The 22,588-nt window shown below is 43.2% G+C and overlaps 1 protein-coding gene across 2 annotated transcripts in view; it reads left to right on the top strand.

Annotated features, from left to right (window-relative positions):
• The window catches only part of LOC144594018 (synaptotagmin-like protein 2), a 140,402-nt gene that overhangs the window by 45,640 nt on the left and 72,174 nt on the right, over window positions 1-22,588 (top strand). The window lies entirely within an intron of this gene.

Genomic DNA, 22,588 nt, shown 5'->3' with positions numbered 1-22,588 from the left:
GCAATTTGAGCAATCTGAAGTCAGAATTGAAGTTGCTCAGTCAAATCTCCCAATGCTTGTGGTGTGATCTTAAACCGACACTGAGCAATTAGTTGCTGAAGTGTGCATTCAATGATGATACCACTGGCAGCAATCTATTACTGGAGGCCTTAGTGTGTGGCAAGGTGGATTAGAAACCTCAGGTCTGAATCAAAAACATGGCCTTCTCAGAGTATTCACAAATATCGCATCCTAGAATTCTGACTCTATGAAGGACATTGCATTTACAGGTTCCTGGTTTTTCAATACTGTCATTGCAGAGAAATACATTATACTGCAGGAAGACTCCCAGTCGTGCTCTCACACCCGAGTTTCTTATCTCACTTGAAGTCATGGCCATATTGACCTCACCATAGAATCTTTCCAATCAGTTTGCAGCAGATCTCTGCAGTGTCTTCCAACTTGCTGTACACTGCTGCAATAGGGGGATCATCCAAGCAATACATTCATGCAGAAATGAGTCTCATTCACCATGATTTCAGTGAGGAGAATGTGCATATTCAGCCTTGGATCTGCCTTCTCAACAGTACATTCAAGTGCCCATAAAGGACTTTAGCAATGTTCAGGTTGTCATGGATCATTAAAAGCATTTCCTGAGTCAAGGTCATATTTCTTGAAAGCATGCAAGATAACTTCTTCCCCAGGGAGATTGCATTGCATGACATTTTCTGTGGCTAGATCTATCCAGAGGGATTTGATCCTGGAGATTATGGGCAACCATCTATTTCTTGGGATTGCTGTTCCAATGTGCAGAGTTTCGTTGTTGTGTATTAAGTGTGCATTTTCAGCCTCCTAAATATGGCAGCTGATCATAGAGACATATAGCATAGAAACACATCCTTCGGCCCACCACTGACCATCAACATCCATTTACTTTGAACCTATAATAATCCATTTTCCCCCACTTCCATATCAATTTTAGACTTTAGAGATGCAGCCTTTAGAGATGCACAGGCCTTTCCGCCCACTGAGTCCGCTCCGATTAGTGATCACTCCATACACTAGCACTATCCAACACACTAGGCACAATTTACAATTTTTACCTAAGCCAATTAACCTACAAAACAGTATGTCATTGGAGTGTGGGAGGTACCGGAGCACTGGAGGAAACCCACGCGATCACAGGGAGAATATACAAACTCCATACAAACAACACCCGTAGTCAGGATTGAACCTGGGTCTCTGGCACTGTACGTCAGCAACTCTACCACTGTGCTTCCCTTTTTTTTAAATTAAATGGAGGGCTTTGATAGCTTGGATTTTTATACAATTAGGGAAGGAGAACTCTCCCCAGATTCTACCACTCACACGTCAGGCTCAATTTTCCTGCCAACCCACATGATCATGGTGAGTTTTCAAACTTCACACAGGGTGGAAGTTATTCTAACTGTGTTTCTAGCACCTTTTTGAACAACTACTCTTTGTTTTAGTGGATATATGTTGTATGATTAGTACAACAAAAACACAATTTCCAATTTTGCAACAAATATTTTCAGTGTTTGGCATGTTTCCTGATTTCTAAGATTTAAATAATAAAATGTTATCTATGTTTAACCAAGAGCCATTTTAATGTTGGGATTGTTTTTAGTTACATTTCTTTAAGATTAGGCTCCATTAACTGAGGTCTCTATTTGATATACTGCCCTTCTTGGTCCGAGTTCAATGTGTGGTGCTATTCAGTCATGAACACAACTGCCATATGTCTGTGATATTTATGCCAATATTTACAGTTCTGTTGTCCAAAAACCTGAGGCACTTCAATAACTCTAGCATGAAATGTAATCATAAAATGTAGACATTGAATTATGTGATGATCGGAACTAGTGAATGAATATTTCCTTATTCACAAACCATGAGATTTCCATGCCTCTTCATTACCTCAAACAAGAAATTTAATGGAATAACCTTTATTCGGACTGTGTTTGAAGCATCGCTTTGGACAATTTAAAGAAAATGTGAACTATTTAATGAGACCTTGCAGTAAAAATTTTGACTGAAGGTTTGGACTTCATAGAAAGTCAATACATAGTTATTTGATACAATAATGAACAATTTCAATGGTCATCAATTAAATTCAATCATTTGTACTTATGGCAGGGTTTCTGGCATTGCCCAAGGCATTTAATGATTATAGATGAGTTTCACAGAGATCATTCAGTCATTTTACCTATACTGGCTCTTTGAAAAGGATATGCTCCTTTCCAATATATTTTCTAGGAATTTTCAGGTAAAGCTTTTCAGGTGCAGCATCAGTGATCTCAACCTACAGAGTTGTTGCTGTGCATCTCTAATATACGTTCTTGTCAAGTGCTGCTTCCATTTGGCAGTGAGAGAGAGTTCTAAATTTACCTTGGTAATGTCAATCGCTTATGCATGTGTGTCAGTCACACTGTCTGCTAATGCACAATAAATGTTTAATATGACCCCAGAATTCAAATGTAAAATCTTTATGGTCTAAATAAATGAATACTTCACGGATCCATTGGTCAAGGGACTTTGGTTAGGCCGCATTTGGTGTGCAGTTCTGATTGTCCCATGACAGGGAGGATGTGGAGGGTTTGGAGAGGATGCAGAAGAGTTTTGCCAGAATGCTGCCTGGATTAGAGGGTATTAGCTATAGGAGAGGTTGGACAATCTTGGATTGTTTGCTCTGGAGCATTAGAGGCTGAGGGGAGACCTGAGAGCGGTATATAAAATTATAGGAAGCGCACATTATGTAGACGGTCAGAATAGTTTTTCCTTGGATGGAAAATTATTAAGATTATTAAGGGGTTGGACACGTTGGAGGCAGGAAACATGTTCGCAATGTTGGGGGAGTCCAGAACCAGGAGCCACAGTTTAAGAATAAGGGGTAACCCATTTAAAACGGAGTCAGAGAGTTGTGAATCTGTGGAATTCTCTGCCTCAGAAGGCAGTGGAGGCCAATTCTCTGAATGCATTCAAGAGAGAGCTAGATAGAGCTCTTAAGGATAGTGGAGTCAAGGGGTATGGGGAGAAGGCAGGAACGGGGTACTGATTGAGAATGATCAGCCATGATCACATTGAATGGCGGTGCTGGCTCAAAGGGCCGAATGGCCTACTCCTGCACCTACTGTCTATTGTCTATTGAAAAGTCAAAGATCAGAGGGCATAGCTTTATGGTGAGAGAGGCAAAGTTTCAAGAAGATGTGCGAGGCATGTTTTTTTTACATAGAGAGTGGTGGCTGCCTGAAACCACTGTCAAGGGAATTGATGAAGACAGATACAAAAGTGGCATTTAAGAGGCTTTTGGATAGGCACATGGATATGCAAGAAATGGAGGGATTTGGATCAAGTGTAGGGAGAAGAGGTTAGTTTAACTTGGAATCATGTTTAGCACAGGTACTGTGGGCTGAAGGGGTTGTTCCCGTGCTGCACTGTTCTATGGTTGTTTAGTCATTATCTTGGGGTTGAAACTCAGAGGTGCAGTCAGTGCACCCATTATGCTCTTCCTGGAGAAGCTTGGGATGGCAGTGGGTGAATGAAAGTCTGTGTATTTAAATGGATGCTAGACCCAGAAATGATCTTTAGTTATTTGTCCGGGTTTTAGGTTGTCTCACATGTGTGGTCCTCACTGGTGTGATCCCGCCACCTACACACCAACTCCCCCCACCTCTTCTGCCTCCTGTCCATTCATCATAGAACGTTCTCCGACCACCTTTGGATTAACCACATTCACAACATCACAGCATTACCCTGCAAAAAAAAAAGAATAATAGCTCTGTCTCTAAGCTGTTAAATCGAAACCAGAAATCAGAGAACCAAAACTAAAAAGAAAACAACACGTTTCTGGTGGGACTCCATGGGTCAGGCAAAATCTGTGGAGGCAGAGGAACAGAAAAATGCTTTGGGTCAGAACTGAGAGTGTAAAGGGGAGATGGTCAGTATGGACGGCATCAACGAGACCAAGCATAGATTATGTCCTGCAGTCCTTCCACCAAAGGGACCAGCTTTCCAATATCCACTTTCTGCAGACACCTCATTATTTTACATCCACCTATCCCCTCAGATTTCTCTTTATAATGCACAGTTTCAGAACCTCTAATTTATTCTTGGCATTTAGTTGTTCATCCCAGGAAACATTCTTGTAAATCTTTTCCGGGCTCTCTCTAAAGTTCTCGTATCCTTTCAATATTGTGATGAATTGATATGAACACACTGGACTGATGTTTTATAAAGGTCCAGCATGATTTCTCTGTTTTTACCTCTAAACCACTACTGATAAATTCCTTCATTGTTTATGGCTAACTAACCACATTCTCCACCTGCCTTGCCAACTTCAATAATTTCTGTGTAGTTACGCCCAGCTCCTGCATCAATTTTGGAACAGTTTCCTTTATTCCAAAAACTCTCTCCTCATTTTTCCAAATAATGTGCAGCAATTCACTTCTCTCTGCATTAAATTCCATTTGCCATGTGTCTGCCCATACCACCATCCTGTCTGGATCTTGCTGCAATCTATTGCTTTCCCCTCTGTAGTTCACAATACAGCCATGTTTTGTGCCATTTAATCTTGTATCTCCCAGACTAGGTCATTAATACAAATCCTCTTCTTTTTCTTGCGTTTGAGGCAGCAGAAATTATGTGACGCCCTCCAGGCGCTGTAGCCAGTGCAATGTGCTGTTGTCGAGGGCCGTGAGGTCTACCCCTCCACCAGGGAGGCGGAGGACCTGCTGCGCTGTTTGCCAGTCCGCTTCACACACCCAGCTGCTGATGAACGCCACCCCCAACGATGTATGTTGGCATTGAACCGGCCGACCCCTGTGCAGAGTCAGTTCAGGGTGACCCACTCTTTGCGGGGCATGTCCGAACTGGGTCGGGCTCTGGTGTTCGGTGCGACAGTGAACTGAGAAAGTCGCGATGTCTGTTCCCAGCTGGTTCTCCATGCTCCTAGTATGTTGAAACCGGAGCGGGAGAAAAGGTGACGAGATGACAGGCATTGAGGTTCCAGTTGCTGTGAATCCTCGGCGAGGTGGTGCAAAGGATGTTTGGCGTCCGATGGGGCCTTGCACACCAGCCTATGAGTGAAGAACTCTCTGCGAAGCTTGGCGGGTGTGATACCTGCGAGCACCGGCAGGAGATCCGTTGGAGTAGGCCGTAGGCAGCCAGTGATGATCCGCATGGTGTCATTGAGGGTGGCGTCTAGCTTGCTAGTATGAGTGCTGCGGCACCATGCTGGGGCGGCGTATTCAGCGGCGCTGTACACGAGTGCAAGAGCACTGGTTCGAAGAGTGGAAGTCCTAGCGCCCCATGACGATCTAGCCAAGCAACGCAGAAGGTTGTTCCGAGCCGAAACTTCAGCACAGAGAGCTTCAAGGTGTTGCTTGTAGGTCAGCTGCTGATCTAGTTTCACCCCGAGGTATGTAGGAAATGGGTTGTAGAGTAGGGGGTGACCCATTGAGGGTGACGGTTAGCTGGCGTTGAACTTCTTTGTTGTTCAGGTGAAAGGCCGTTGTGGTGGTTTTTGCCCAATTCAGTTTTAGTCTCCAGGTCTTAAGGTAGCCTGCGACAAGTTCCATATCACCCCCGTCCTTTACAAACTCCACTGGCTCCCCATTCCCCAGAGAATCCAGTACAAAATCCTCCTCATGACCTCCATAACCTGGAGGACAAAGCCCTCCATCACCTGGCCCCATCCTACCTGACTGACCTCCTCCACAGGCACACTCCCACCTGCACCCTCCGCTCTGCTGCTGCCAATCTCCTGCCCCCCCCCCATCCAGACCAAACTCAGACCCTGGGGGGACTGGGCTTTCTCCATCGCTGCTCCCACCCTCTGGAACTCACTACCCCAAACCGTCAGAGACTCCTCCTCACTCACCACATTCAAAACATCACTGAAGTCTCACCTGTTCAGCACTGCCTTCAACCACTGAAGGTCACCTCACCTTCTGTCTCCTTTTTCTGTTCGTTTACTTATTTATCTATTTATTCAATTCTCTATGTTCTAGAAATCTCTGTAAAGCGTCTTTGAGTGTTTGAAAAGCGCTATATAAATGTAATGCATTATTATTATTATTATTATTATTATTATATCCGCCGAGAGCACATCCTCCACATTTAATACAAATCAAACAATGGAATGGCCCCAACACCAATCCTGAGTGAATGCCTCTATTCATTTTCCTCTAGTCTGAAAACCAACCAATAGCAGAATCAGTAGTGTCTCCAATATATCTGGGAAGATCTGTTGTTCTCTTACCAGGTGGGACTGAAATATTTCACCTATTTTCTGCAGCAGAAATTTGGTGACTTATTAAGAGGCAGTGAGTAGCTTAATGAAGACAATGCTGTTAGTCATTAACAGTGAACACTTAGCTCAGTTGCACAAAATTTTGTTTCTGACTACTTTTGGGATGAATCAGGATTGAAATCCATAAGAAATTGAGGAGCTCTTGGAGAACTGAATCAATTTAATGAAATAATTTGCACATAACCCTTAAGGCATGTAGATAATTATAACAGAATAATATGTTCGTTCATGAATCATGAATGGTGTCAGTGCGGCAAGTATAATGTCATATAAGTAACATTCCTTCTACTTCTCATCTTTAAATGGCAGGCATGATGTTAATGTGAGAGCCTCATTAAAAATACATTCTATTTCATAACAAACATGATGGATGGTGTATTAGGGCTGATGTTGATGAATTATGCTTGAGAATTTATTTCCAATAGTCACAATTCTAACATCTGGCACCTAATATTTGCTGTTCATTAATGCATCCACTGCGTTTCAAGCTGTAGAAACTGTAAAAGAAATTGACTATAAAGTTGGGATTTTGTTGTAATGGTGGTTTATGCCAGAAAAGAGTCTCAAACCAGTGCAAAATGGTACAGGAAATTGCTTTTTCTTAAATGTTGTTCAATTGAATTAGCTCCCTACTCTTTCAATAGCTGAAAAAGACAACTCTGTTCCCCAGGGGTTTGTGAACAGATTTCAGTAATCATTTTTATTATCTAATTTTTGTGTCAAGGCACAGAATGGTTCTAACACAAGTGTTTTCTTTGCTGTTTGTTAAAGGTAATGTGTAGTTCTGTGACACATAATTATGGTTTTGTAGTTTCCCGCTAATTGTGAAAGCAAGTGTTGCACAAGATTAAAAATATAGAAATATTGGACTGGACAGATCAAAAGTTGAGAAATAAACTTGATTAGCTTTTGAGCTCCACAATTTTAATACATAACATTTCCCCAGAGATCAAATAATTTGAATTAGAAGGCTAGTTATATGCTGTCTAAGGAAATATTGGGCCTCACAGACTGAAAGACCTTTGTTTTTCTTTGCCTTTGTGCTTACATTTGCAATAAATAAAATGGAAATTTCAATCAAATTTGTTATGCTATAGGATTACAGTAGTCTTTCATTATGGAACAAAATGTTGAAAGGATAATTGTATTGTAGGAGAATTCAGATGTATGAATGAATTAGTTTGAATTTACAGGGTGATATTTAAGTAGCTCGAATAAGGGTTAGAACGCACATGCTGTATTCCACTTGAAAGCCATCGTCATGTTAGAAAAAGGAAAAAGAAAAGCAATGGGATTAGCTCATGTTTGTGTTAAATTAGAAATCTAAAGCCTGTTTCAGACACCCAGTTCAAAGTTTTCATTGCAATGCTCAACAAAAAAAACATTTAGATGTGTGACCTAAGAGGTAAATTTGCACTCCCTCCCTTTGTTTCTGTCTTTCAATCCTATGTCTCTTCCATCTGTCTTCACAATCCCTTGTGCCAATGTCTCCTCCAATCATTTTTTTGTCCAATGCCCAATACCACATCCACCTTTAATCACCACATTTCCTCTACCCACTGATCAACTTCTCACTCAATTTCCTGTAAGACTGCTTCTTCCAATGCTTGATTTATTCACAAAATGCTGGAGTAACTCAGCAGGTCAGGCAGCATCTCGGGAGAGAAGGAATGGGTGACGTTTCGGGTCGCGACCCTTCTTCTTCCAATGCTTGGATCCTTACTTCTCTGCTAGCTCAATCCCACTCTCAAATCATTACATCTCTTAGACTCCCAATTCCCTGGATCAAGCCTCCACCTCATTGCTGTCATTTCTAATTCCTCATTTTTTTTAGATTTAGAGATACAGCGCGGAAACAGGCCCTTCGGCCCACCTAGTCCGCGCCGCCCAGCGATCCCCGCACATTAACACTATCCTACACACACTAGGGACAATTTTTACATTTACCCAGTCAATTAACCTACATACCTGTACGTCTTTGGAGTGTGGGAGGAAACCGAAGATCTCGGAGAAAACCCACACAGGTCACGGGGAGAGCGTAGAAACTCCGTACAGACGGCGCCCTTAGTCAGGATCGAACCTGTCTCCGGCGCTGCATTCGCTGTAAGGCAGCAACTCTACCGCTGCGCCACCGTGCCGCCCTGTTGCTGCCCCATCTTAATCACCATGTTTCCCAATCTTGCATTTCAGCATGTCACTCTTAATACATAGCCCGTGCCCTTGCATTAACAGTCTATCCTAATTCCATATATTATGATCTCACATTCGGGCACCAGGCCTTAATCTCACACACCATTTCTGATTTCATCACTTCTGGCTGTCTGCTTTCCACAGCCTCCAACCTTATCGTTTCCCAGCCCCGTTCAGCCTGGTTTTATCCTTCCCAAAATCCATAAACACAATTGCCCTGGCACACCCATTGTTTCTGCCTACTCCTGTCCCACGGAAATGATTTCCACGTACCTCGACTCCATCCTATCCTCCCGCTCCAATCTCTCCTGACCTATGTCCAAGATACCTCGCATGCCCTTCGTCTCTCAATTACTTTGCTTTCCAAGCCCCCGCTCCCTCATCTTTACTATGGACATTCAGTCACTCTACACCTCCATCCCCCACCAGGAAAGCCTGAAAGCCCTCTGTTTCTTCCTCAACCGCAGAACCATCCAATTTCCCTCCATTAACACTCTACTCCGCCTAGTGGAGCTGGTCCTCACCCTTAGCAACTCCTCCGTCGACTCCTCCCACTCACTCCAAGTCCAAGGCATAGCGATGGGCACCCACATGGGCCCCAGCTATGCCTGCCTCTTTGTGGTGTACGTTGAGCAATCCCTGTTCTAGGAGTATACTGGCCCTATCCCCAAACTCTATCTCGGTTGCATTGACGACTGCTTCGGTGCTGCCTCCTGCATCCATGCAGAACTCAGGGACTTCATCAACTTCACCACCAATTTCCATCCTGCACTCAAATTTACTTGGACCATCTCTGACACCTCCCTCCCCTTTCTTGATCTCACAATCTCCATCACAGGAAATGGACAATCGATTGACGTCTATTACAAACCCACAGACTCCCACCCTGCCACCCTTCCTTCTCTCCTGAGATGCTGCCTGACCCGCTGAGTCACTCCAGCATTTTGTGTCTATGGCCAGTCAATATGTTCTCTTTCGTACACCTGTAGATGTTCAAGAGAGTATTTGTCGACAACTGGAATTTCCTAAATCTTCTAAGGAAGTAGAGGTGTTAATGGGCTTTCTTTATGGTTGCATCAAATAACAATAAATAAAAATGATTTTCTACGGTTGTTTTTTAGTTTAAAAAATATGTGCGCAGGAAAATATAGTTAATTTAGCAAGAAATTCATTAGCAATCTAGCAGATTAGCTATAATTTGAACGAGCATTTTATATATTGCTGTGTGAGTTACAAATCTTGTGTGGATCAATGCTGAGATGAATTTGACTGAAAGTTATCCCTCTATTGATTTAACATGTGTAGAGTTGCCAAGTATTGTCAGTTTGGTAAGTCATCATTGACACCAATCAGTTTTGCAATTTCAGAGTCAAGCCAGAAAAAAAAACATGGACTATTTGTATTCCTTGAGACTTGTTGCTATTTAATATAACACTGCTGAACAAGTTGGTTGCTATAGATTGTTGTTTAGTTGTTAGATATAAATGCCTGTAATCATTCGTAATTTCTAATTACCAAGTCTATTGTTTCAATTTTCATTGGATTCAGTTTATTGCAACATAATCACATTCTGCTGTCTGATTTGTAATTACTTTGAACCACAAGGCAGTTCCTGTTACATCATGCAATTGCTTTGTTACATTAATTAAAAATATGGACATGGTTTGATTAAAAACTATGAAGAATAAACTCAGCCATTTAATGGACATGGGTTAGACTATCAGGAAATTAGAAAAGGTATGCCAATGGAAAAGTCGAGAAGGAACATGTTAAACATTCAACTCATAAAATTATTGAAACGTGTGTGTGTGTGTGTGTGTGTGTGAGAGCGAGTGAAAGCCAAGAAAAAACAAAATGTATCTGCAAAACTGCTCCATGTTAAGATTAATGCTTTGAACATTGAGTCAGGAGTGAAAGTATAGTCCAGGATAAGAGCTTTCGTGATGTGTTTGGATGATTTTTCATGGGTTTGTGCATGACAAATTTTATTTTCCAAGGTTACATAGTGGAACTGCGATGTTTATTATTTACTGTAGACACTGTAGGTTTTGTATTCAGATTCACAATGCTATTACGCCCACTCTGCCTGGGAGCTGGTTTGTACGAGTTGTGGATTCAGATAAATAAATGCGGTGCCCAGTAAACAAGTTGCCATTTCATTACCCCAGATGCCCTGATGTACATTGAGCATTCATTGGCAATTCTGTTGGATGCTGTTGGTTTGATTTTCTTGACACCCCTGAGATTGTTATTAGTTTGTGTATTTTTCTCTCATTTAGTAGCATATTTAAATGTTATTTACCTTCAAGTGTTCATTCTGCCAGATATCGCCCACTGGCTGAGCCCATCAGGAAATAATTACAATGCTACCCACAATTTTCTGTTCATCAGATCAACCAAGGGAAGCATAGTCCTGGTATTTTGATATATGTGGCCGTAGAAGTAGTTCAGCAAAATGAGATGGGAAAATTACCCCTTAAGTTCAAGGTGTCTCCCTGTTTCATTAGTGATATGTTTCATTCGAAAATATACTCGAGCTGTAAATCAGAGATTGCTAATGATAGATTGGTGAGAGTAAGTATCAGGTAGTTAGCGCTGATGAAGTTGGTCAATAATATTTTGTGACAGCTCATCTGAAGCATTTGATTTTGTGCCTCTTCCAATCTGTTTTAGAGATTTCTACTATTCTTGTAAGCATTTTCATTTTGTTTTAAAAAAAAATATTTTTCATTTCTGAAGCTGAATTGTTTTTCTTGATGTGGCAATGTACTCGGGGCTGCCAGGAGACATTGAGTACAAGAAAATAAAAATATGTTTTAAGCTGTCCACACGGATCCTGTAAACAAGCATTTGTATAATCCCTATTAATGATGGGTGTCTAACAATATTCTTTCCATTTATTGGATCAATTCTGTGAAGCTTTGATCTCTGGTGTTCCCCAGTCTTAATTTTAACAGTAGTGGTTTAATAATAGTTTTAAAGGGACATTTGGGAAATTAAACTTCAAGACATCCATTTTGTTAACTTGCATGTTGTTTACATTGTTAATGTGCTCTGCCCCTTGGCTTTATGATGATGATTGCTGCAGGTTGCTGGAGATTAACAGTAATGGGTTAAACTCCAGAATGTCAAGGAATCACTGGTCTTTTACTGAAGTACCACCATAAAGTTCAGCCTTTGTGATCGCTATTTCCATTTTCAATCCAGATACCGCATTGATTTGTGATGTGGAAATAAAGTGAATATGCTATTGGAGGATATTTTGCTAAATTTAAAACTAAAACAGTAGTTGCCATACATATGAGAATGTATTCGCCTATCTGTTACCATCCAATTCATTGTTAGGAAATAATGAGACTGTTATCACTGCCCAGTTCCTGTTTTCCAGTACTAAAAATGGGGCCAAACACCACCTCTTAGAAACATAGAAACATAGAAAATAGGTGCAGGAGGAGGCCATTCGGCCCTTCGAGCCAGCACCGCCATTCATTTTGATCATGGCTGATCATCCACAATCAGTAACCCGTGCCTGCCTTCTCCCCATATCCTTTGATTCCACTAGCCCCTGGAGCTCTATCTAACTCTCTCTTAAATTCATCCAGTGATTTGGCCTCCACTGCCCTCTGTGGCAGGGAATTCCACAAATTCACAACTCACCGGGTGAAAAAATTCCTTCTCACCTCAGTTTTAAATGGCCTCCCCTTTATTCTAAGACTGTGGCCACCAACATTGGGAACATTCTTCCTGCATCTAGCTTGTCCAGTCCTTTTATAATTTTATATGTCTCCATAAGATCCCCTCTCATCCTTCTAAACTCCAGTGAATACAAGCCTAGTCTTTTCAACCTTTCCTCATATGTCAGTCCCGCCATCCCAGGGATCAATCTTGTGAACCTACGCTGCACTGCCTCAATTACAAGGATGTCCTTCCTCAAATTAGGAGACCAAAACTGCACACAATACTCCAGGTGCAGTCTCATCAGAGAAGAACCTCTTTACTCCTATACTGAAATCCTCTCGTTATGAGCTTTCTTCACTGCCTGCTGTACCTGCACGCCAACTTTCAGTGACTGGTGTACAAGGACACCCAGGTCTCGCTGCACTTCCCACTTACCTAACCTGACACCATTGAGATAATAATCTGCCTCCTTGTTTTTGCCGCCAAAGTGGATAACATCACATTTATCTACATTATACGGCATCTGCCATGCATCTGCCCACTCACTCACCTGTCCAAGTCACCCTGCAACCTCCTAACATCCTCTTCGCAGTTCACACTGCCACCCAGCTTTGTGTCATCTGCAAACTTGCTAGTGTTACTTCTAATTCCTTCATCTAAATCATTAATATATATGGTAAAAAGTTGCGGCCCCAACACCGAGCCTTGCGGCACTCCACTCGCCACTGCCTGACAATTCTGAAAAGGACCCGTTTACTCGTACTCTGTGCTTCCTGTCTGCCAACCAATTCTCTATCCATGTCAACACCCTGCCCCCAATACCATGTGCTCTAATTTTGCTCACCAATCTCCCGTATGGGACCTTATCAAAGGCTTTCTGAAAGTCTAGATACACAACATCCACTGGCTCCGCTTCATCCATTTTACTTGTCACATCCTCAAAAAATTCCAGAAGATTAGTCAAGCATGATTTCCCTTTCATAAATCCATGCTGACTTGGACTTATCCTTTTACTGCTATCCAAATGCGCCGTTATTACCTCTTTAATAATTGACTCCAGCATCTTCCCCACCACCGATGTCAGACTAACTGGTCTATAATTCCCCATTTTCTCTCTCCCTCCTTTCTTGAAAAGTGGGATACCATTAGCTATCCTCCAATCCACAGGAACTGATCCTGAACATTGGAAAATGATCACCAATGCGTCCACTATTTCTAGAGCCACCTCCCTGAGAACCCTGGGATGCAGACCATCAGGCCCAGGGGATTTATCAACCTTCAGTCCCATCAGTCTACCCAATACTATTTTTCGCCTAATGCAAATTTCTTTCAGTTCCTCTATCCCCCTAAATCCTCTGTCCTCCAGTACATCTGGGAGATTGTTTGTGTCTTCCTTAGTGAAGACAGATCCAAAGTACCTGTTAAACTCTTCTGCCATTTCCTTGTTACCTATAATAATTTCACCCGTGTCTGCCTACAAGGGACCCACATTTGACTTTGCTACTCTTTTTCTCGTAACATATCTAAAGAAGCTTTTACTGTCCTTCTTTATATTCTTGGGCAGCTTTCCCTTGTATTCCTTTTCAGCCCATATTGCCCGTTTTGTTACCTTCTGTTGTCCTTTGAAAGTTTCCCAATCCGCTGGCTTCCTGCTACTCTTTGCTGTGTTATACATCTTTTCTTTTAGTTTTATTCCATCCCTAACTTCCCTTGTCAACCACGGTTGCCTCCTATTCCCCTTAGAATCTTTCTTCCGCTTTGGAATGAAATGATCCTGCATCTTCCGGATTATGCCCAGAAATTGCTGCCATTGCTGTTCCACCATCATTCTTGCTAGGATCCCTTTCCAGTCAACCTTGGCCAGCTCCTGTCTCATGCCTTCATCGTCCCCTTTGTTCAACTGCAACACTGACACTTCTGATTTAACCTTCTCCCTCTCAAATTGCAAATTAAAACCTTACAGATCTTGAAGCACACCATGGCCAACTGCAAAATTTGTTCTCGTGTTTACTTCGATTCCTTGTTTCCTGCATATTAATCAACTTTGTTCAATTTAGTTTCTCCTTTATCACTTTCCCAAATGATTTTGGCTATTTTCACATTAACCATTAAAGATCATCTGATAATCCATCATGTTGTCTACTTCTTTAAAAATCAACTCAAATACAGTAGCCCAGCTGGTAGAGCCTCTGCCTTCAGTGCCAGAGACCTGGGTTTGGTCCTGACCTCAGACCACTCGGAGCTCTGTATGGAGTTTGCAGTTCTACATGTGACAGCATGGGCCTCCTCTGGGCGCTCCGGTTTCCTCCTACTTCCCAAAGACATGCAGGTTTTTAAGTTAAATGCCCTCTACACATTGCCCATAGTGTGTAGGGAGTGGATAAGAAAGTGGGATAACATAGAACTAGTGTAAACGGGTGATTGATGATCTGTGTGGGCCCATTGCTGTTTGTGGTTTATATCAACGATTTGGATTAGAATGTAGAAGGTATAAGTAGTAGGTTTGCAAATGACACTAAAGTGGGTGCTATCTTAGATACAGAAGATGGTTATCAAAAATTTCAGCACGATCTTCATCAATTGGGCAAGTGAGCTGAGGAATGGCTAATCGACTTTAATGCAGATAAGTGCGAGATGTTGCATTTTGGGAAGTCAAACCAGGGCAGGACTTTTACAGTGAATGTCAATGCTCTGGGGAGTGTTGTAGTGCAGAGGGATTTAGGAGTGCAGGTACATAGTTCCTTAAGTGGTCATGAAGGCATTTGGCACATTGGTCATCATCAGCCAGGGCATTAAGTATAGAAGTTGGGAAGTTATGTTACAGTTGTACAAGACGTTGCTGAGGCCACGTTTGGAGTATTGTGTTCAGCTTTGGTCACCCTGCTGTAGGAATGGTGTTGTGAAGGGCCTGTCCCACTTTAGGCGATTTTAAGGCGACTACCGGTGACTAGGCTGTCGCCGACAGTTCGCCGGGTGTCGTGGGCATGATCGTGAGGAGTCTTCCAAGAAACGTAGTGGATCTCAGCGCGTCGCTGAGAAATCATCCGGTTTGAAATTTCTCGGCGACAGCTGGCTTGTCGGCAGGTATCGCTGCTTATTGTGGGCGCTGTCGCATGCTATCCCCAGGTTTGATAGGTTCTCTTAGATGCATTAGAAGCACATAATATTAAAATAAGTAAAGTCATTTCAAAATACAATAAAATGCTTGTGTTTAACCAATTTATCTACCGTCAGGACATTTGACAGGTAGATTGGAAGCGACAGTTTGATGGTCAGGTAAGCGTGGGAATTTTCGCGATGTTTATGGCCATCAGCCATTACATTTAAAGTGGGCTCCAAACCCAGATATGCAACCCAGAAACCAGATATGCATCTCCCTTACATTTTCAAAGAATGCCCACACACTTTTCACAAAAATCCACTTAACCACTTTTAAAATTAATGTTTTTAATACAGCTATTAGTAAACTGGAAGTAAATCCAGTTTATGCCTTGTTACAGTGAAGCTTGTTTTTTAAGTAACCCATACAAGATGTTATAGTTCAAAACTCTCAAGTACTTACCGACTTGTCAATGATTTCAGCAAAAATTAGGACGCCGGAGAAGCACTGACAGAGTGGGAATTTTGCCATGTTTCCAACGACGCTGTAATCTCGACCTGACTCGGCATTGTCGTGGTCATTGTCGTCGGGTAAAAGAAAAGATCGGCGATCTGCTACGACTTTGACAGTCGCCAGCAGTCACCTTAAAATCGCCTAATGTGGGACAGGCCCTTTAGCCTTTGAAGAGTACAGAGAAGATTTATAAGGATGTTGCTATGACGAGAACCTCGCATCCATCTTCAGCAGCATGCCCAGCAAGGAAGAACTTGTTCTCTTGGGCGACATCAATGCCAGAGTGGGCGCAGACCACGAATCATGGTCTTCCTGCCTTGGGCAGTTTGGTGTGGGCAAAATGAATGAGAACGGACAGCGACTGCTCGAGCTGTGCACTTACCATGACCTGTGCATTGCCAACTCGTACTTCCAGACAAAGCCCCAGCACAAGGTATCCTGGAGACACCCACACTCAAAGCACTGGCATCAACTGGATCTGATCCTGGTGAGACGTGCCGCCCTCAAGAATGTTCTCCACACACGCTCCTACCACAGTGCGGACTGCCACACAGACCACTCCTTGGTGTGTTGCAAGATCAGGCTGCAACCAAAGAGGTTCCACCATACCAAGAAGCAGGGGAAACCCCGCATCGATGTCAGCAAGATGCCCCATCCAGACCGTGTGCAACAGTTTGCAGAGGCTTTTGAGAGAGAACTTAGCACCTCGTGTCCTGGAGACTCTGCAACAGAGAAGTGGGAAACTCTGCGGGACACCATGCACCACACAGCCTTGGCTAGCTTTGGGAAGAAGATCTCAAAGACACACGACTGGTTTGAGGCCAAGTCGACCGTGGTGACTCCCGTCATCGAAGCCAAGCGCGCCGCCCTAGCCGAGTACAAGCGGTCAGCCAACGAGAAGAACCTGCAGATCCTCAGGGCTGCCAGGAGCAAGGCTCAGCAGACTGCCAGGCGTTGCGCTAATGAGTACTGGGCACAGCTTAGTGAGGACATCCAGATGGCCGCCATAACAGGGAACATCTGGGGAATGAACAATGGCATTATGAAGGCACTAGGACCAGTCCAGAGCAAGACAGCCCCCCTCAAATCCTCCACTGGGGAAGTAATCACAGACAAATGCCAGCAGATGGAGAGATGGGTGGAACACTACTCCGACCTCGACTCGAGAGAGAGAACACTGTGTCCCCCTCAGCCCTTGATGCCATCAAGTGCCTGCCAACCATCGATGAGCTAGATGGAGAGCCAACGGTAGAAGAGTTCAGCAAGGCCATTGACAGCCTGGCCTCAGGCAAGGCCCCAGGCAGCGAGGATTCCCCCTGACCTGATCTCACACTACAAGACTACCTTACTGCTTCCTTTGCATGAAGTCCTCTGCCAGTGCTGGCAAGAAGGAGCTGTACCGCAGGACATGAGGGATGCCACGATCATTACCCTCTACAAGAACAAGGGCGAGAGAAGCGACTGCAACAACTACAGAGGCATCTCCCTGCTCAACATCGTCGGTAAGGTCGTTGCTCGGGTCATCTTGATCCGCCTGCAGAAGCTGGCAGAACGTGTCTACCCAGAGTCACAATGCAGTTTCCGAGCTGGAAGATCAACAGTAGACATGGTCTTCTCCCTTGGCCTGTTGAGGTAGTGGTTAGTGTCGTTCACTGTTCAAGAGCCTGATGATTGCTGGGAAGAAACTCTTCTTGGACCTTGGTTTTCAGGCTCCTGCGCCTTCTTCCTAATGGGAATAGTGAAATGATAGCATGGCCAGGGTGGTGTGAATCTTTGATATTGGCTGCCGTTTTGAGGCAGCGCCTCCTATAGATCCCTTTGAATGTGGGGCGATCAGTACCTGTGATGGACCAGGCAATGTCCATCACTCTCCGTAGCCTCATTCTCGGGGTTTTGCATTGCTGATCCAGGCCTCATTGCTGCCAGTTGGTATGCTCTCTACCACACACCTTTAGAAACACACTTGAGTATTTGTCACCGTACAGAACCTCAATCTTCTGAGCAAGTAGAGGCATTGATGAGCTTTCTTTGTGCTTGCATCTATGTGCTGGACCCAGGAGAGATCTTTAAAGATGTAACACACTCAGGAACGTGAACACACAGCCTTGAGGTACTCCCCTGATGATGGTCATCGAGGAGGAAGTGTTTTTGCCAATTTGTACTGATTGTGGTCTGTCAATGAGGATGAGCAGAGACCCACTTCTCTGAGTTTGATTGTGCTTGGAGGGCATGATGATGTTGAACGCTGAGCTGAGTCCACGAACAACTGCCCGAAGTACAGCCTCCCCGAGCTCTGCGTGGGGTTCAACGGGGGGAAGGACTGCACTGTCCTCGTCCATCTCTTCCACGCTGCCGTCAGCAGGTGCGCGGCGCGGAGCGGAGCGAGGGATCGGCGCGGCGCTCCGTTCTTCCCGTGGCACGGGAGCAAGGGAGGGAGGGAGCCCCGTGCTGTGGGAGGGAGGGAGGGCGGTGAGGAGGGAACGTTGTTCAAGATGGCCGCGCCGTTATGTTTGGCTGCCTGCCACTGTATGTTTCTTTTTTTTCCTAATCAGATGTGCAGCACTTTGGTCAACGTGGGTTGTTTTTAAATGTGCTATACAAATAAAATTGACTTGACTTGACTTGACTCATGTATATGCTCTTATTGTCAAGTGGTCTATGAAGAATCAGTGAGATTGCATGCCTGATATGGTGTGGTGGTAGACAAATTGTAATGGTTCCTTCCTAAGGCAGGAGTTGATTAGTATCATACCCAACATCTCAAAGTATTAAATATGTAGGAAGGAATTGCAGATGCTGGTTTAAACCAGAGATAGACACACAAAACTCGAGTAACACATCAGGTCAGACAACATATCTGGAGAAAAGGGATAGGTGTTGTTTCAGAATGAAGAAGGGTCTCGACCCCAAATGTCACCTATTCCTTTTCTCCAGAGATGATGTCTGACCTATTTTTGTGCCTATCTCAAAGAACGACATCACTATGAACAATAGTGCCACTGGTTGGTAGTCATTGAGGCATATCACCTTACTCCTCTTAGGCACTGCTGTTATTGATGTCCTTTTAAAGCAGGGGGGTACCTCAGATCTCATTAATGGGAGGTTGAAGATGCCCACAAAAACTCTAGCCAATTGGTCCATGCAGGTTTTAAGATTGTGGGCAAGTACAGCATTGGGTCTCGATGCTTTTCACCCTCATGACGGATATTCTGACGTCGGCCTCTATGACTGAGATCGCAGTGCTGTTGGGACCTACGGATGCCTGAAAAGATAGATTGATATCTCCCCCTTTTGAAGCAAATGTAGAAAGTATTTAGCTCGGCTGGGAGAGGTACCTCACTCTGACTCGAGCCACCACTTGGTTTTGTGTTGTAGGAAGCCCTGCCACAGCTGCATCCTGCAGTTTAGACTGAAAGTGTCTCTTCTCTTTTCTGACGACCTAATATTCTGATAGTATAGGATAAGTAAACGTACATTCAACAATATCATCATATCATATCATATATATACAGCCGGAAACAGGCCTTTTCGGCCCACCAAGTCCGTGCCGCCCAGCGATCCCCGTACATTAACACTATCCTACACCCACTAGGGACAATTTTTACATTTACCCAGCCAATTAACCTACAAACCTGATGTTCAACATCTCCTGACTGACTCAGTGAGCAAATGCCAGAGTAGTTCTTTTTATAATACTACACATTTGTCAATTCTGGGAGCGTTTTTCTTGCAAATAACTTTCAAGTGCAATACTTCTGTTTGCAACCTTCTGTGAAATCTCAGGTGACTGTGATACCTCTGAGTTTTGACACAGTGTCAGATCTTCACATTCTGAAGATTACATATGCATCACCTACAACTGACCCCCTCTCTATTCATATTCACAGAACGGCACATAGATTATGTCAGCATGAATGCAGTGCTCAAAACAATGACATGAATCAAAATCAAAGCTACACAAACCAAAATGCTGTTTCATCCCCATTTGCAGCAACAACTCAGTCATAAAAATTGAAATTCAATTGAAGAACCAAATACTCTGCAAGGTTTGTGTAGAGTTCATGATGAATTTGTGTTTGCACCGCCTTAGATTTTCTGTTACAAGATAACCAGGTTGTCATCACACAGTTGCGAATGAAACACATTGCAGGTATTGCCTTCAAGGATTCATGGTCACATAAGTGTTGTTAAGTGAGGAGGTATGGTTACCAAGCAACCATGACTGAAGATCTGCCAGATTCGGTACAGATCTTTAAGAGTTACTCAAAGACCATGAGTTAACAATTGTGTTTGCTTTGCCAATAAAGGACCAGAAGGTAGATGATTGACATTCACATGAGTGTAATAAACCTTGAAAACATCTTTGTGAAAATATATACTCATAACTTGGAGAAAGAAACACATGACTAAAGATCTTTTGAAATATACAGTGGCCCAGCTGGTAGAGCTGCTGCCTCACAACGCCTGTGACCCAGGTTCAATTTTGTCCTTGGGTGCCGTCTGTCGTAGTTTACGTGTTCTGCCTATGACAGCATGGATTACCTCTGGGTGCTCCTGTTTCCTCCCACATCCCCAAAATGTACAGGTTTGTCGGTTATTGGCCTTTGTAAGTTGCTCCTAATGTGTAAGGAGTGGACGAGAAAGTTGGTTGACATAGAACTATTATGAATAGGTGATTGATGGTCGGCGTGGACTTGCTATTCTTCAAAGCAATCAAGACACCATCCATTGTCACTGAATGTATAATTTCAAGACTGACAAAGAAATTTTATTCAACCTCAGTTGATGCAACAGTTAATCTCTCCCATCTGGAAGTCATTTGGGCCATCCATTACGCAAGCATTCACCTCCTTATCTGAGAGACTTTGCGAAGAAGTTAATATAACACGGATTAGAAAGGTTCTTTTAATTAACTTAGAGATGAATGTGGTGTTATTTTTATGTAATTATAGTACATTTCCCCTTTAAGGATACTGGGTGCATTTCCGTCATTGGAGTGTATTGCCCTGATCATGCACAGAATCTTGAATGTGCCAATTAAGCAAGCAGCCATTGTTCTACACCATGCAGTAGGGAATTTGTCTAATTAATCGTATATATCAAAAACTGGTTGCAGTTTGCATTCCAATATAACCCTTGGCCTCGCTCAATATTCAATCACATCCCCCCACTCCTCCAAGCAAACTACCCCACTCCTGACTAATTGCCACTCATATTCCCATCAACCCCTAAGATGGTCCCTTGCCTTGATTTACCGATCTATGACCTAAACCAAGCAACTTTAGTCTTATAAGAAGATAACTGCAGATGCTGGTACAAATCGAAGGTTTTTATTCACAAAATGCTGGAGTGACTCAGCAGGTCAGGCAGCATCTCGGGAGAGAAGGAACTTTAGTCTTGATTGTTTTCCGATGTGGGCTTTACACTGTGGGATCACATGAAGGAAAGGCTTTACCTAGGCAACAGAGGCATTGCACTGTAATGTTTAAATTACCTTTGAAAATGCTGACTGATTTCTCAATTATGAACATGTGCATGAAAGAACTGCAGATGCTGGTTTAAACCAAAGATGGATAAAAAAAGCTGGAGTAACTCAACGGGACAGGCAGCATCTGTGGAGTGAAGGTATGGGTGACGTTTCGGGTCGAGACCCTTCTGTCCCGCTGAGTTACTCCAGCTTTTTGTGTCTACCTTCAATTATGGACATGTAGTGCTCTACATGGATTGTTGCTGGGATCTTTGATGCTTATGACACGCATATGGTTTGGTTATTAATGTATGAGGTTTAATAATTATTTTGCAGATGGTACAAAAATGGTGATGTTGTGGTTAGCAAAGATATGGGCACTGGTTTATTATTGTCATGTTTAAAACTTCTTGTTTTGTGTTTTATCCAGGTAAAACATCCATATGTGCATATAATCAAACCGTGCAGAATATACTGTCACAACTATAGAGATTGTTTTAGGCCACAGCAGAATATTTATTCAGCTGGAAAATTTCGGCAGACTAATAGCAGATGGCATTTAATAATGACAGTTGTGAACTGATGCATTTTGGAAGATCAAATTTGGGTAAAACATGCACTGTAAATAGGGACCGAGTGACTGCGGATAAGCAGAGGGACTTTGAGATACATCTTTATAAAACATTGGTGAGGCCACACTGGTGTAGAGTGTACAGTTCTAGTCACCACACTATTGACTGTATAGCCATTGTGTTGGAGAGGATGCAATGGAGATTAATTGTGAAACTGGCCACATTAAAGCATGAGGTTGGATTGGCTGGGTACATTTTTCATGGAGTGAAAGAGACTGAGGTGTGACCTAACACAGTTATACAAGATTACAAGGGATAAGATAAATGAGATACGAATATTTTTTTCCCATGGTGGATGTGTCTAAAACAAGGGCATAGGCATGACATGAGAGATCATGTTGGAGTATATGAAGGGGACATTTTTAAGCATGCTGCATGAGGAAGTAATGGAAGAAAGCACTCTTGCAGATTTTTTAAAAAACCAATTAGACTAGCACTGGTATCTTCGGGGTATTGATGGCAATGCGAGTTAATGGGGTTGGTATGAAGATGTATAAACATATCAATTATGGACATGTGTAGGAAGGAACTGCAGATGCATGTTTAAACCAAAGATAGACAAGAAAAGCTGGAGTAACTGAGCGGGACAGGCAGCATCTGTGGAGTGAAGGAATGGGTGATGTTTCAGACTGAAGAAGGGTCTCGACCCAAAACGTCACCCATTCGTTCTCTCCAGAGATGCTGCCTGTCCCGTTGAG

Source organism: Rhinoraja longicauda, chromosome 5 (assembly GCF_053455715.1).
Source record: "Rhinoraja longicauda isolate Sanriku21f chromosome 5, sRhiLon1.1, whole genome shotgun sequence".
Classification (NCBI taxonomy): Eukaryota; Metazoa; Chordata; class Chondrichthyes; order Rajiformes; family Arhynchobatidae; genus Rhinoraja; species Rhinoraja longicauda.
The sequence above is the reverse complement of the archived record's forward strand: the minus strand, read 5'-3'. Positions and strand labels throughout refer to the sequence as shown.